Source organism: Ciconia boyciana, chromosome 4, assembly GCF_034638445.1.
Source record: "Ciconia boyciana chromosome 4, ASM3463844v1, whole genome shotgun sequence".
Taxonomy (NCBI): Eukaryota; Metazoa; Chordata; class Aves; order Ciconiiformes; family Ciconiidae; genus Ciconia; species Ciconia boyciana.
Genome location: NC_132937.1, coordinates 23,235,725 through 23,249,818, shown reverse-complemented (window position 1 = coordinate 23,249,818; position 14,094 = coordinate 23,235,725). Strand labels below are relative to the sequence as shown.

The 14,094-nt window shown below is 50.5% G+C and overlaps 1 protein-coding gene across 1 annotated transcript in view; it reads right to left on the bottom strand.

Moving 5' to 3' along the window:
• The window catches only part of CNTFR (ciliary neurotrophic factor receptor), a 191,961-nt gene extending 178,662 nt beyond the window's left edge, over positions 1–13,299 (bottom strand). The window contains exon 1 of the mRNA XM_072859795.1: positions 13,181–13,299. The gene's annotated coding sequence lies outside the window, so the exon portion shown is untranslated. The remainder of the gene's footprint in view (positions 1–13,180) is intronic.
• Positions 13,300–14,094: the final 795 nt, after the last annotated feature.

The following is a 14,094-nucleotide window of genomic DNA, read 5'->3' as shown; positions in this document are numbered from 1 at the left end:
GAGACGAAACTGTTGGTTTAAGTTTCCCAGTTGCAAAGCCCTGCCCCACTTGGAGGGCCTGGGGGAGACAGGGCAAAAGCCCCCAGACTTGCACAGCCCACGGTTTTTTGGCTTTCGGTGCCAGAGCCACATGCCACCGTCAGGCCTTGCAGAACATGGTCCCAGTCCTCTGCAGTATGTGATTTCCAGCTCAAGACACCTCCTAAGGGTTTCGCCGACTAAGTTTGAGGCAGGACAGAGGGAACAGAAAACCCAGACGTGTTCCTCCCACACACCCTACTCCCTCCTTATTTGCTTTTCTGATGACACACATCCATGGCAAAGGAGCTACAAGACACCAACGTTATTAGCCCTGTGCTAAATGCTGCCAAATAAGTAGCATGAGAGTCAGGACGACCCTTTTATTCAAAAACAGCTAGAGAACCAGGCCAAGCTGCTATCTGCAAGCTGCTATCTGGAAGACCCACACTATTAACTTCTGCCCATAAGTAGCCACCAGCAGCCCCAGAGCTGAAGGGGAGTCCCCACGTTATGCACACCAAAGAAGCAGACCCCTGTGCTCTCCTCCCATCCCCACTCCTGCCCGAGCAGGACAACTGCACATATGGAGCCAGGCAGCTGATGGGAAACCAGCATGGGGCACACCAAGCTCTGCACAAGTAAACCTGGCCCCTGTACTCCATTTGCAAAACGCTTGAAGCCTGATACTTTCAGCACAGGAAACATCCAGAGTCCTTACACTTTGAGGCTGAATTCCCCCTCCTGCAGTAGCCTGCAGTTTTCATTTCTCATCCTCTCAGGTTATAGTTTCCTTACACTCTTTTCACATCCTTGCTATTTTTTTGGCAGCTCCTCAAGTTTCATTCTCTTTTCCAAGTTACACAAGCTGAATTCAAGACTTCTACTACTCCTCCCTGCTCATTAGCAGACATAAATTAACAGCAGAATTAAAGACATTATTTGCAATACCACTCAAGACATCTTCAAGCCTCTCATTGCCGTGCCACATACTGTGAATTCTGACCCACCAAGGGACTTCATGTCCAGACCTTGCCAAATGTTTATCTCCATCCTGTTAGGTAGGTTTGGGGGAAGAGTTCTCATTCTTCTCAGAAATAAGATAATCTTGAGGCTTTCCTGAAAGGTTTCAGTTCCTGCATGAACTTTGTTGCAAAAGAGTTTCCGCCTGCTAAGGTCTTTTGACACTGAACAGCAAATATGACCCACTTGCAGAAAAAACATGCAACAAGTTTGTTTTGGTTTGTTTTGTTTTTTTTCCTTTCACGGAATTTGAGTAGGATGTTACTAGACCTGCACAGGAAACTGAGCTACTGCCTGCAGGGCCCTGGTCAGCTACAGCCTCCCATGGATACCACGGCTATAGTGAGCCAAGGAAAATCACTGCACACCAGCCTGCTGCCAGGACCAACAGCATCCTGTTAATTTCTACATTTCCAGGAGCCAAACAACTGAGGACCTGCAGAATTTTATTGCTGTGCTCCACTGCACCCATCTCTTCCCCTCTGCAATCCTGTGTGTCAGGGAAGAGGCCGAGAGAGACGCCTGTTGCTCAGGACCCAATGTGCTGACATTGCCACCCAGAAGCTCAGGGAGGTTTGTCTGAATGCAATCAAAGCTATTTCTGAAGTCTTATATGATGCTCACAGGTACAGCCTCTGCTGTTAAAACCTCAGCTGGCACAGGGCTTGCAGAGCCCTGCCTGTCCCCCAGCACCATTCACACCCTGGGAGTCACATATGGATCCAGGCAAGATGCAAAGTTGAGCTGAAGTATCCCAGGGCTTGGGGCAGAGCACCCAACTGCCTGTGGGAAAAGAGCAGCAAGAAGGACTGAGCACATGTCACAAGATATTCAACCCCAGCTGGTCACCGGAAAAGAGCTGGGAGTGATGAGGACAGAGCACAAAGCCAACAGCTCAACAACTGTCAGCTCAGAGCGCCAAGGCACGGCGAGAGCACATGGGTCATCACCGCTACGTAAGACACCACATGCCTTAATCTCTCCCTGGGGAGAGAACCTCTTCCAGCCCAGACTGTTTGTGTATTCAGCTAATTTTGTTGCCTGACTTTCCACCTACTTGCTCAGCGGAAAGCTGATCCTCCCAAGTAATCATCACTATTTCATCCCTACCCTCAGATGCGAGGCCACGGCATAAGCAAAACCCTGCTCCGCTGCATCAGCTGCAAACCCAATGTCACAAGGCCAACTGGCTCCCCTTGCCATGTCCCCTTCGCTGAAGCTCCTGTCCCAGTCTCAGCACCGTGTGTGCCAGCATAGCCAAATACTGCAACCCACTTGTTGGTCTAAATGAGCCTCATATATCCTAAAATGCAGTTCCAAATCTCCTCTGTGGCTCCTACACACAAGTCAGGCTGTTCAAGGGCACTGGTATAATTAAGGGGAAAAAAAATACCCCACATACACCAGGGAGCATCCTGAACAGCATGAGGTTAGTATTAGCTCTTGCTAGAGCACAGTGAGACTATTCCTGACTGCTGCCTTCAGTGCCTATGTCCGTGCTTGCAAAAAAAGAGGTTGTGGAAGTGGAACAGCTTCCAAGAAGAATTAGGAGAATGAGTTGGGAACTGGAAAGCCTGCTGTGCAGCCACAGGCTTGAGTGCTCAATTGGTTCAAGAAAGCCAAGAGACAATCAGGAGAGGATTTAATCACCCCCTGCAAAAGTACCAGTGCAGGGAGGAGACTTCCTCTGGCAGCAGGGACCCTGCCTCCGGGGCTGCCAAGGGGGAACAGGTCACGTCTGCCCCTTGCTCAGGTTCCTGCTAAGTGCCCTTCCCGAAAGGGGAGAAGGGAAAACTGCTCCTGCATGGGGCATGTGGTAGGTAAAAGGCAGGATTGGAAAGATCTATGGGCTCAGATCCCGCACAACAAAGGCAATGGAGACAGTTTGGCTTGTGCGTCACTGTAAGAGGGCAGAAACTAGCCTGGGCAGGAAAGTGTTATGCCGAGTCTCAGCTCCAATTGCAAGCCCCCCCACCCTTAAGCCCCCAGGTGTAACAGAGGAGGGCAGATGAGCAATGGAGATGCCCTGGTCCCCTCACTCCAGACTAGCCACAAAGATGAACCAGAAGCCAAGCCATGTAGCAGCACCAAGGGCATCTACTGACAGCTCACCCCGAGATGTCCCTGTGCACCCTCCTTTAGCAATTCATTTCACATGCAAAAGTTACCAAAGGAGACAGCCCATGTTCTCACTAAAGTGAGTCAGGCCAATGGTCATTTGGTAAAAGGGAAAGCAGATTATGTTGTTTTTAAAATGCAAGTCAGCTATCCTCAGTGGATCAGGAGGATGATCAATTAGGACAGACCAGAGGTCAGAACGGGCATCCCATGTGCTTCTCCAGCACTTTGAAGTCTCACTGTCCTTTCATTCCCGCTTCCATATTGAAACCATTTTCACCAGGGAAGCTTTGCATCAAACACTGCTCTAAAACTCAGCTGCAACACTGAAACCTGCTCTTCACTCCTCCCTCCAATTACAGTGCTCACTTCACCTTTAAAGCAAGGCTGCCCAGGATGCCTACTTGAGCTGAGTAATAAATGGCACAGATCAGCTGCTGCCAGACTGGGGCTGTAATCCCATGGCAGAGCTGCATCGTGGAGAGGCAAGCTGCAAGTGGAGAGAGCAGAGACATCACACAGCTTCCTGCATGGACAGGAGCAACCGACGGGGAGCCCATCTTGTCCCTCAGACTGGTACCCACCCTGCACTAGCAACATCCCTGGCACCAGGCTCCCTTCTTTTTTTAAAGCAAAGGGACACGAGTTATTTACATTCAATCACTAATTCCCCTAATGCCCTAAAGACTATTTACTGAGGTTAGCCAAGCATTTGAGATGCTTGCAAAGTACCCTCAAGCTTTTCTTAATAGTTATTTCTGTATAGTCATCTTTTGTTCTGAGTCTCCTCCACACCTCTTTGGGCTTTTTTAATCTCGCCAAAGACAGGTGAGGTGAGGATCTCGGTCATTTGAGAAGGGAAGAGAAATTGGTGAGAAACCAATTCTATTTAATAGACCTATTGTCTCCCTTGTATTTACTTCTCCCTGGCAGTACTGTGAAAAAGCCCTTCTCCCTCCCTCCCTCGCCAGCTGGAAGGGCTGAGATCATACAGCTCAGACACCTCCACACCATAACTTAAAGTTTCATCCCGTTGCATTCAACAATGTCCACACTGCTCTCTGGCATCCCTTAGCATCCCTGCAGAAAAATTTTTAATAGCTGGACCACTCTTCCCAGTCCCTCCAGAAATCCATATATGAGCACACTTCTGTTCTCCATTTTACATCCCTCACTGCTGCATTTTGCCTCCTGAATTTCTTCCTTTCCTGGTTCTTCCCTGATGTGATCCTCCAGGGCCACCTTACACCCCCCCAGAGTCTGTCATTTTTAAGTCCACTTCCTACTTCAGTTTCCCCAGGTACCGAATCACAGACCTAAAAATGCAACTGGGCAACATATCCTGGGGATACAAAGCTCCTCACAACTTCCCAGCAAGAATCCTGCCTCGGGGATTTCTTGCCCCACAACAATACTTCACTGCTTCATCACAGCCCTTCCTATCACCTTCTCCTGAAGGCAGCTAGGACCAACACAGATCCTTTGGTCCCCAGACCTCTGCCTACTTGCAATGCCGTCACCTCACCAGCAGCCTCCCAGGCTCGCTGCATCAGCCAGGGCAGTGCCAAGCCATCTTGTCTCAACCATCCATTTGTGCTCTTGTCTCTGCAGCATGCCCAGAGCCTCCAGCTGAGACAGCAGCTCCAACAGCACACACACAGCAAGAGGCCCTGCCTAGAAAAATTTACAGCCTACACAGACACAGCAGGTGGAGGGAAAAAAAAAAAAACCAAAACAGGTCTCGAGAGAGGAAAGCAACTAGTTGCAGGCCACAGAGCAGACCATGCTGCATGCTCCTACTCCTCCACTGCCTGATGTGCTAATCTGCAACCATTTCTGCAGGACTGGTGGAGGTTGGAGCAACCCAGTTCAAACATCTTTGCTCAAGCATGGCTTTCAGGCATCAGTGCAAAGAGATGTCTGTGTGAGTTGGGAGGGAAGGAATCAGACTTGAAGCACCAGCCAAGAAAAGGCTGTTTTGGTTTTGCGTGAACTCTACCCACCCTTCACCTTCAAGGGCACTTCCCCCCCTTGCCACAAGTAACAAGCACAGATAATTGAAGGAAAACATCATTTCCCAGAGCACTTCTGACCTGTATTATCCATGCTCATTACAAGCTGTGAGGCTCCTTCTGGCCTCCACCAGCACCAAGCAAACAGGAAAAACTGCTGCATGGGGACAAGGGGCAGAAGAGCTGCTGAGAATGCTACAAACCAAACCAAGCCACTTAATAGCTCTTGAAGAACCTGCAGCCACAGAGACACATGGACCTGTACTCAGACCAGGACATCAAAGGCCCAGGGTCATCTGCACAGCGCAAGCTGCCTCCTACAGCTTATGCAGGAGAGTGCATTTTACTGGCCAGTGCTGCAGCACCAGAAGCAGAGTTCCATTCCCATCTGCCCATTGACTTGTGAGTTTTGTCCTGCCATCCTCCAGGTTGCCTCCTCACCTGGACAACAGTACCTTGCTGGTCAGTCTGAGAAAAAGAGGCTTTGGAAAAGAGAAGAAGTTTTTCTTCCTCTTCAGTCATTTTTTTAAGCTTTGGGGTTTTTTTTACCATTGCATGAGCACAAGGGAGCTCTTCTCTGCTGCTAAGCTTTGGCTACTTCTACCTTGCTGCCATGCCTGGTTGGAGGCTCCCAGGAGGTGACTGGATAGATGTGGTCCCCTGGCATCTCATAGCTCCCTCTCACTTAGAGGATCTTCAAAAAGATGCTCAGGGACCACATTTCACCAGCTGACTGCAAAAAGTCCCTATGCTCAGCAGTGCTGAAAGTTGGGTAGAGAAGAAGGCATTAATGTTTGCAGATGACACCAAGTTGTGCAGGAGTGTTGATCCGCTTGAGGGCAGGAAGGCTCTGCAGAGGGACCTGGACAGGCTGGATCGATGGGCCGAGGCCAACTGTGGGAGGTTCAACAAGGCCAAGTGCCGGGTCCTGCACTTGGGTTACAACAACCCCACGCAACGCTACAGGCTTGGGGAAGAGTGGCTGGAAAGCTGCCTGGTGGAAAAGGACCTAGGGTGTTGGTCGACAGCCGGCTGAATATGAGCCAGCAGTGTGCCCAGGTGGCCAAGAAGGCCAATGGCATCCTGGCTTGGATCAGAAATAGTGTGGCCAGCAGGACTAGGGCAGTGATCGTGCCCCTGTACTCGGCACTGGTGAGGCCGCACCTCGAATACTGTGTTCAGTTTTGGGCCCCTCACTACAAGAGAGACATTGAGGGGCTGGAGCGTGTCCAGAGAAGGGCAACGAAGCTGGTGAAGGGTCTGGAGCACAAGTCTGATGAGGAGCAGCTGAGGGACCTGGGGTTGTTTAGCCTGGAGCAAAGGAGGCTGAGGGGAGACCTTATCACTCTCTACAACTACCTGAAAGGAGGTTGTAGAGAGGTGGGGGTCGGTCTCTTCTCCCAAGTGATAGGACAAGAGGAAATGGCCACAGGTTGTGCCAGGGGAGGTTTAGATTGGGTATTAGGAAATTTTACTTCACTGAAAGGGTTGTCAAGCATTGGAACAGGCTGCCCAGGGAAGTGTTGGAGTCACCATCCCTGGAGGTATTTAAAAGATGTGTGGATGAGGTGCTTAGGGACATGGTTTAGTGGTGGTCTTGGTAGTGTTAGGTTTATGGTTGGACTCGATCTTAAAGGTCTTTTCCAACCTATACGATTCTGTGATTAATAGACATGCAGAAAAAAGTAGCTAAGCAGGAAGACTTACAGGAAAACAGTTTGTTTTGGCAGCATATTCTAGGTACCTTTTTCCAGAAGAGCCCTGAAGAGAAGATCCAGAAGAGATGCTGCACACAGCCTACATGCTAAAACCAGATGGCACTTTATAGCATTAGCCTCAATCAGGGAAGCAGCAGAGGTCTGGTCAACCTGGACACAGGGTAGCTGCATACAGGACTACCCCCAGCAGTGCTTTTTTTCTCTGCCAGAAGGTGGGATGCACAGATCTGGAATCATCACTCACCTCCAGCCCAGCTCCTGCAGCCCCTGGGCCAAATGCTGAGCATTTGGGACAGGTGGGGAAACAGCAATGAGAAGCAGCAGTGCCATACTGCAGCAATACACCACCTTCCCTTCAAACAGCCTTGCTGCATGCCAAGCCTGGCTCCTGCTTGCTTAATATTCACCCAGAAATCATCTCCCACTCACTCAAGCCTCAGCTCCCTCCCCTCTTCAGCCCTTCTTGCTCCTCCTCTTCCCTCCCCACTCCCATCAGGGTCAGGAAACTCTCTGGTTCAGCATCTTCCAAGTGTGATTTATACTATCTCCAGCCTGGTAAACTATAAGATACTGGAGAGCATCCAGGACTGCAGGAAACAGGTCTGCCTTGGCAAAGACAAGAGACAGAGGAAGAAACTGGATGGGAAATAGATGGGCTCTTCCTTCAGCTGGTGCCCCCACCCCTCTTCTGCAAGCCTTGTGATTTATCTCTCTCTGGACCATCTCCGCAGGAACCAGGTCCATTACGGAAATTAAAATGAGCTATTGCCAGCAGCTGGCAAGATCAAACCCTCAGCACGCCTGTCCCCTCCAAGCAGAGATGGCAGACACCACAGGGCTTGCAGCCAAGTGCATGGGAGCAAGTGCCAAGAGAAGCTCCAGCGCTGCACCCTGATGGGTCACCAGCTTTGGAGTTTGCTGGCCAGTGGCACAGCTCAGAGGGCAAGTGGAATACCAGTCTGAAGTGAGACTCTGGCACAGCCTGGCTTCCAGGACTGGCTGAGGGCAAGCACGGACCCTCTGTGCCATTGCATGTAACCCTCAGCATGAGCACATCCAAGGTGTTAGAGAGACTTCAGGATACTTCAACACTGAGTTTGGGGTGGGGGGCAGAAGAAAGCCTTCTCCCTTCTCCCCACAGCTGCCCCTACTAGGGAAATATCCCTAGTATGAAGACGCCTGAATCAGGGAAAGATTAATCTCCCAGGATGAATAACTATCACAAGAGGTTGGTGGCTGCAGAAGATGTGACCAACCAAGAGATCCTTCCATGAAAGAAAGGCTTCCGCTTCACACACACACACAGAGTGAGCCACAGGCACCCCAGAAGAGGCAGCTTGATGTTTCATTGACCTCAAGCACAACAAGGTCATTATCGTCCCCCAGAAAAAAATCTTTTTCCCCTCATGAGTTTCCAAATGATAACACAAGAGCATTCAATCCTGAAGACATCTGTGCTCCAAGCTGGTGACAGCTCTGGGGAAAGCACAGAAATAAATGCCTATGGAAGCATATTAGAAGGGCTCAAAGCTAGCAAGGCAGGGACAAACTTCCCCTGAGCATGATGAGCTCAGTCAGGCATTACTGACTGACAGAAGACGACAGAAATGCAACCCAGGCTAGGAGGGGATGTTTTCCAGGGGCTGCTCTCCCTTCCTAGACCCATGCACCAGCATGGAGCTCCACAGACCAGCACTTCTCAACCCAAGACACTGAAGGCACAGAGCAGCCCAAGCACAGCTGCAAAGGCAAAACCTTACACCCATACAGCAGCACTTGTGCATACAGGCAACTATAGGAGAGAGCAAGTTTGTAAGCAGAGAAATATTGCAACACTTCACAAAACAGCCCACGGATGTTTGTCAAAAGAGGTGAAGTGGCCCCTAGAAGTCAAGGAAAGCTGTCCTGAAGGCTCAGTTCTTCGTGGCCACAGCAAGACCAGGAAAGAAAGAAGCCATATAACCAAGGGGGCCTTAAAACTCCCACTGCTTCCCTGATGCAGCAGGGATACAGGTGATGTACATGCACTCTGGCCTTAACAGCAGGACAAAGCATCCTTATGCATTTGAGCACCAAAACAGGAGCTTGTTCCACCTGAGGTTCTGCTGGCCTAAGCTCTTGTACAGCCAAAGGTCAAACGAGAAACAACCAGCTTTGGAAAAAAAAAATAAATAAAAATCAGGGATTTTTTTTTTTAATTCATTTCCCGCAAACAGAGTTTTTGCTGGTACTTTCCTTTGCTTAAGACAAAAAAGTTGAGGTTGTTATCTGGACAGTCACAGCACCGCATGCTGACAATCAGCCTAATCCATCTGATTAGAAGGAGGATTTGGAAACAAACACGAGGGGAGGTTTCCTCCCGCAGCATTTCAAAGAAACCTGCTTCGTGCTCTGCCACAAGATAACCTTTTGCCAGGATGTCCTCAGCCCAACAGGGGCCAGAGATCTAATTCTTAAGTGTCTCTGAAAGTGTCCTGTTAAAAGGATCACAGTAACCCCCATTGCACTGCCCACACAACAGCAATATCCTCCTGCAAATCACGTGGGAGAGCCCAGGGTAACACTAACCCTGGCTGGATTTGAGCCCCGACATCCCTGTCCCCTTTCTGACCTCTCTCGGCTCCCTGCATTGCCATGGTACCCCCGCTCCTGGGCACAGGGAACCTGCCAGGATTGCTGATCAGCTGCATGATCTGTTTAAGAGAAGAGCAAAGCACACCAGCCAGCTCCTTTGCAGTCTGTGCCATTTCTTTCCTATGCTCCTCAGCTCTCAGGGGAGGCACCAGGGCCAGCCAGGTGGGCTACAGGTAGCACTGGGTGGGCTTAGCCATGCCTGTCCCCCAGGAGCTGGAAGATGCTGGAGAAACCTGGCAGCTTTCCATGTGAATGCCCTGTGGGGAACAACGGAAGGGAAAACGAAAGTGCCCTTTGGCAGGCCCCTGTCCCCCAGGGAAGAGCACTTGGGCCAGCAGATTTGGGGAGGAGTGTGCAGTGGGGCTGTCCATCAGCTGCCGACAGCCCAGACACTTCATCTTCCACCAGAAGGAATGCCTGGACAGCCCTGCACAAGCTGGGCAGGGTACGAGGGTACCCTGGACCAGCACCAAGTGACAGTTTGCCCTCATCCTCGCATCCTCGCCAGCCTCCTGACCGTCCATTCCCTAAATAGCTCAGAGCATTTCAGAGGGACGGTACAAGGAACAAGAAGATAAAAAAAATAAATTTCCTCCTCTCCCTCACCTGCCTTTGCAGCATCTCTTGGTCAGAGGCTGCGGGTCACGGAGCCTCCTTCAGTTCAATGCAGAGTACTGTGATTTTTAAGTGACCATCCATGACCCAGAGTCGCAGGGTGGAGGGAGTGGATGCAGAGCTGCATCTTAAGTAGATTAGATTTTGTATTACACTTACATGGAGAAAACAGAAATCCTCCAAGCGCTTCACAGCCAGCTGTAACAGCAATGTGCAAGACAATGGCATGCAGGGAACATGCTTTCCACCGGCTGCAGGCTGTCTGCTCACACCCTGCCTCACTCAGGGGAGCATGAGCCAGCAGGTACTTGCTTTTTTCCTAAGGAAAGGGCTACAACGGCTCAGCTCTTGGTTAACCAGGCACGTAGGCAAACAGTTACCAGAGCTGCAATCCAGGCTAGACCCAGGTGAGGATTATCCTAACCCAAAAGCACTGAGCAAGCCTGCCATGATCTACACATGGAGCAAGAGACCGCAAACAGCTTTCTGCCTGCAGCTCAATGGTACAGGCCTAGAGCACGTGGGGAGCAAGACCAAAAAGCTCCCATCTGCCTGACCATCACTCCCAGAAAAGCACAACAGGCACATGGTACAGCTGAGAGCTCCCACCATCTTTCCTGCTGGTGTTTCCCCCTGGGCACGAGGCAGCTTATCCCTGCTCTGCAAACATCCTTGCACATCGCTGCTCAGGCCAAGAGCCATGCTCTGCAGCTCAAGGGCAAGCAGATGGTAGAAAGCCACAGTTGCAGCAGGAGCAGAGCAGGAAGCTTGCAAATCAGGCTACAAATGCAATATGGGCTACGCTGCTCCAATGGGCCAGCCCTTTGACATACGTAAGTAGACTCATTGCCTCCCAGGGACTGTGCACTGCCTTCAATTTACAGCTTATGTGACAGGAATGATAGTCACCATCAGGACAGCTTGCAAGAAGTTAAGGGTATGACAGGTCCCCCTGGTGTGTCATGTTAACACATGAAGGCAGTAATTAACACCATCACCAGTGGATTAAGACTGGATGATCAATCTAGTGATCACAGCCTCCCTCCAGCCCCAGCACAACTTCTTGCAATGCAGAAGTCACCCCAATCCCTTTTCCTCATGATCAAAAGGGCACTGCCAAAGGCTCACCAGAATGGGTACTGCCAGTTTGCAGCTTTTCTTTTTTAATTTAAAGTTGTATAGAGGAAATTTATGAGGTATTTTTCAGGCTGAGATGCTGACATTTTATTTGCCCAGTATAAGCGCCCTCAGTTGCTGTATTGCCAAAACATAATTGAACAAAGCTCCAAGAAGAGAAAGAGCTGGGGAAAATCTCAGTGAGATGTGGCTGGCGTGTGCCTCACGGCTGCAGCACAACAGCCCAGCACGTGCACATGGGACCCCAGGAGCAACTTACACCCTGCAGAAACAAGCTGATCTTTCAGCTGTCACACATCAACACTGGAGATGTGCAACCGGACAGCTGTGGCACAGCATGAAACATGTGACTGGAGACACCTGACAAGGCATGGCCAGGCAGAAAAGGGATGCGGCGTGAGGCTGGGGTGCAGAGCATCATGCAAGACTCCTCATAGCACAGGGCCTTGCTGGAGGATACCTTGCAGCTGCAGGGCTGGAGATACACAAGCACAGGCTTTGCACTGGTGGAGAGTGAGGCATGAGTCTCCCACTCAGTCCTTGGCAGCACCCAAGCCTCCACAGCAGGAAACAGAAAGAGGCAATGGGCAGCAGGTCCCTGATGTGAAGAGCTGGCCCTTCCTGCAAGAGGTGTAGCAGTGCGGTGGGACTGTTGGCTGGAGGATGCTGAGGGTGATCAAGGGTTACTTTCTTGAATCTATGCACTTGGACAAATTCACAGCAGAGAAAAAAAAAAAAAAACTCTTTACTTCTGGCTGAAGACATTTGAGCCACAGCCTGTCAAAGGCTGGAGCTACACCAGTGCATGCTCACCCTGTTCTTATGCCTTTCCTTGCATGTCCACTACTGTTTGCTGTCAGGGACAGGACCCCAGGACATTTGGCTGTACTGATCAAGCCATTCTCAGGGAATAAGCCAGCCTGAAGCATGTGGCACAAAAGCATTGAGACAGATATTTTGATTCACATTCGCAAGGGCTTTTCACAGGAGCAAAGAAAGAACGTTTTAAGTATTCCTTTCAGCCAGCATGCATCCCAGCCCACAAAACCCCTCCTGGGACAAGGCACAAGAACAATCTCGCTTTCAGATCAAGGGCTCCTTTGTCACCCTGCTGCAAGCCATTTGACCTTCAGAGTCAGAAGCAAGCTCATATCACAGGTGGTCTGATGGGCCTGAGTTGGGAGCAAGCCTAGGCACTCAAGGACCACAGCCAGGCTGCCAACCCCAGCATCTCAGCAGGGAGATCAGCAGACCCCGAGCCCAAGGGCTCAGCTCTGGAAACACTTGTTTTGGCTCAGCACATTTCCTCCAACAGCCAGACACAGAAGGTCACCCAGGCCAGCATTTCCATTTACAAGAATATCCTTGCCAAGAAAGTACAGACCCAGGCCAGGCTATGCCAGGGAAGGTCTAAGCCTTTGAAATAGAGGCTAGCCTTCATTTCATCTACAGTATCTTCACATTTCTTCAAAGTGCATCAGTTATGCTACCCACCCCCCCGCTTTGAGGGTGGATCCTACAAACACCTCATTCATTTGCAGCTCTCCCTCCAGTTGCCCCAGCTTGAAAATTTGGAGCCCTCTTCCCTGCACCTAACCACACAGGCATTAGCACAGAGCACAGCACTTTTGAATGACACACCAAGGAGACAGCTGACCTGCACGCAGGGCAAGAGCCAGCACAGCCTAGCTGCAAAATTCACCGAGTACCCTCGTGCACAGCCCTTTGAGCACTGCTTGCTAGCGACAACACAAGCTGCTCCCCTCACCAGAAACCTCGACAAAAAAAGAGTTGACACAAGTTGTTCTTGCTGTAGTCATCCTACATGCAGCCATGCTGCCAGAGATCGCTCTCCCCACAGGCTGTGCCCCCTGCTCTGCACCAAGGCAGGACCACAGTACCTACCAAGTCACTGCAGTGCCCATCCAGCCTCCAAAATACTGTCTTCTCCAAACACTCAGATGCTGGGCCCTAGCAAAGCATCTTGAACCAGCCAAAACTTTAAATGCATGCCTCAGATATCAGTATATTTGCACACGGGGACAGCTCGTTGGTGCAGAAATATCAGCAGAGGCACTGAGCCCTAGGGCAGGGCTCCCTGGTGTTGCAATCACCCAGCTACCCCAATTTCCACACCCTCGCCACTGCCTTTCGCCTGGGGCCCCGAAGGACACAGGCTAACACCAGTCCAGCCAATATTCTCCTTCAAACCTGCCCTGCAATGACTGAAACCATGACAATAACAACAACAGTTATTACAAAGAGGCAGGAACAAATTTGAGCATCAGCCACCAGCCTGAAGGAAGTCACCACAGAAGGCTCATCTTGGACGGTGCCTGGGTCAGCGTGAGCAAGGCACACGCTGGCCTGCACGCCAGCTTCTCCAGAAATGGGAAACGTGTGACAGATGCATCGTATTTATGTAGCAGAACCACCACCCTCGCTCCCACAGAGCCCTGTCAGTGTGTTTGCATACAGGCACACACACTTGAGGTCCGCACGCGTAGCCTTCCTGCCTACCCAGGCACCAAGGTGTTACAATACACATTTAACTAATTCAGTAACAACAACAACAAAAAATTAAAAATATTAGGGCACACAGCCTGTGATTAAGGAGAATTTCTTTCCCAACGTGCTGGCAACACGCCTGCAATTAGCAAGCCCTTGCTTCTCTAAATTCCCCAGAGATCAACAGCACCTGATACAGGCATGTCCTTAGGTCTTTCATAACCCAGCAAGCTGCTCCCCCACCCCTCTCTGTTTCAACACTGGTGAGATTTTTCACACCTTGCAGCTCAGAAACACTTAAACCTCGGACA